The following is a 2,520-nucleotide window of genomic DNA, read 5'->3' on the forward strand; positions in this document are numbered from 1 at the left end:
AACTAAACAATCGAGCCCGTTTTGCACTTCTTCTTCAAATTCGAATTAGACTTCTTACGAAATACAACAGCGCCAAGTCTTTTACTTTACCTAGAATCTTTAAGCACTAATAAATTTTTTATATATGCTGACATAGATTGCTTTGAAATAAAATAATTTTACCGAATATAACTGTTGGTGACTGTGTTACTCATAATTGTAGATTTTTCTAAACAGGAACAAGAAAAAACGCTAACTTCGGTTGCTCCGAAGCAATAATATACTTCACAAAAAGAAAAAAACTTTCCATTCAAAAATATTATTTTTATTGGTCAGTCTGTATGACAGCTATTTGCCATAGTTGTCCGATAAAAAAAATTTTTGGAATGTTTTTGTTTTCCTTTGTCATTATTTTGTACTGAAGACACGTTGTACAATCGTGTAACGCGCCATTTTTACTAAGCTTAAACTGTCAGCTGTCGTTTTGTTAGGAAAGAATTATTAACAAGAAGAACTAAGCTCGGGTGCAACCGAATATTTTATACCTTTGCAACTTGCAAGAATCCAGGGAAATACTTTAAGGTATACTATAAAATGCCAACCAGAGTATCGAAAACCCAGAAGTTTTATATACACATGAAAATCATAAGTTTTTATGCTAGTGTAAATATTTTTTGTTGGATTGCCTACTAAAACAAGTTTACGTAAATACAACTCTGAACACAATGTATTCGGTTCGTCATAACTGATCAACTGATTTCTGTTTACATCAGATTGCTTTTGAGTTGTGGCTACATTTGTGTTTAAATTTAAATTTCTTTCAATAATCTATTGTCGAGGGTTTTTGGAATAATGGAGCAATATAATGTAATACAGGTAATATAAAAATGCATAATAAATACAGTTTAACTAATTAAATGCGCTTATAGACAAAAGCAAAGCGGGTGCGTTCCAACCCAACCAGAAAGTGGCTGTTTGAAGAAGAAAAGTCATTAATTGAATTTTAAACATAATACAGAGATTTTTAGGTATATCTATTAATTAAAACACAACTTAGAAGTAATCTATTATAATTTTAATTATAGAAGCCAACGTCTCAAATGTATTATAGACGATTTGCAAAGGAGGGCAACATTGCGGTGGACTAGAAGCTCGAAGGTTCGTTATATGCGTACAACATATACGGATAGTATAACGAAGCAAAACATGGGAAGTCTCAACGGGTGCAGGGAGTATGGAAAGTGAAACTATGAAGGGTAAGATTTTGTTTTGTAAAAAACATTAAATTTTCACTGTTGCTGCGTACGCATAGAAGTGAAGCAAATAGTATTGAGGACAATTGCGAATTTGTGTAAATGGTTCAAATCATAAAATGAAGCCGAATGACTAGTAAATCGCATCAGAACTTGAGAATTTAAATGTTATTCATTCTTCTAGTGTTACTTAGAATAACTAGGCATTTTTATTTCAGCCACTTAAAATGTGTAAATCTTTTTATGAAATGGAAAAATTAAATTTTCGGCAGCAGAGTGATTGTGCCAGCAGTAATCAACGATAGTTTGGAAAACAACGAAAGCTGTTCGGAAGTAGACCTCAACGAGTCAGCGTCTTCTGCGGCTGTATGAGAAGATTTGTAAAGGAATGTATTCCAGAACTGCGGCATCAGATATTCTGCAATTTCAGTCTGAAATGATACAGTTGAAAAGGCAGAAAATTGAGCACGAAATGAGTTTTAAGGAGAAAGAGGTGGAATTAAGAGAAAGGGAATTGATGATTAAAACAAAAAGAAGTGGAGTTAACGGAAAAGCAATTATTACGAAAAGACAAAGAAATAGAGACGAAACTAAAATAATTGGAAAGTAATGAAAAACTAAAAATAATGGAAATACAAATGAAAAAAAGATTGGCAATGGAGGAATTGAAACACAGATACAAATAAGTGGAAGAAGTGGTGCAAGAGAATTTTAAATTACCTGAAGTAAATTAATGTACCTGAAGTTCATTTTTAATAATTACTTTTTATATTAATTTTTAAATAGAATAAAAACATTTTTACATATGTAGGTAGGTATTGAGTAAATATACGATGAAAAAATGATGTATTTTAAGTTAATCAATGATTTTGTATGAAGTCAAGAAGGCTAGATCCTGTGTTTCTTCCGGGTGGTAAGCAGCTATATTGAGGTGGGTTAATTTCAACGCTTTCTTCGTTTTCAATTTGGAAATTAAGGGGTTATAAACAGTTAGGATTTTCAAATATCCGATAAAACCAACCTAAATAGCACTATTTTTAATTGTAAATCTAAAGGAAGTTCTGCTCCACTAGATTTTGTGTTAAATACACTATGGTCGTTTATATAATCTCGTTTGCGGCGAAATTCGTCCGGGCGAACACTAATCATTTCGTGAAATGGCCGTCATCAAAGATCCTAAGTACATCATGTCACCATTGGGCTGACTTTGGTATTCCGAAATCAACACTTCTGCGAGTGTTTAATAAGCAGAGTAAACTCAATGAAAAATTGGCAAACATTTCGTCCG

The 2,520-nt window shown here is 32.4% G+C and overlaps 1 long non-coding RNA gene across 1 annotated transcript; it reads left to right on the top strand.

Moving 5' to 3' along the window:
* The first annotated feature begins 770 nt into the window (after nucleotides 1-770).
* LOC108976555 lies at nucleotides 771-2,092 on the top strand. The gene is made up of 4 exons (XR_001993958.1): nucleotides 771-855; nucleotides 909-1,007; nucleotides 1,065-1,235; nucleotides 1,451-2,092. It is a non-coding gene; the product is annotated as an uncharacterized LOC108976555 (long non-coding RNA).
* Nucleotides 2,093-2,520: the final 428 nt, after the last annotated feature.

This window comes from Bactrocera latifrons, unplaced genomic scaffold (genome assembly GCF_001853355.1).
Source record: "Bactrocera latifrons isolate USDA-ARS-PBARC rearing strain unplaced genomic scaffold, ASM185335v1 scaffold_78, whole genome shotgun sequence".
Lineage (NCBI taxonomy): Eukaryota > Metazoa > Arthropoda > Insecta > Diptera > Tephritidae > Bactrocera > Bactrocera latifrons.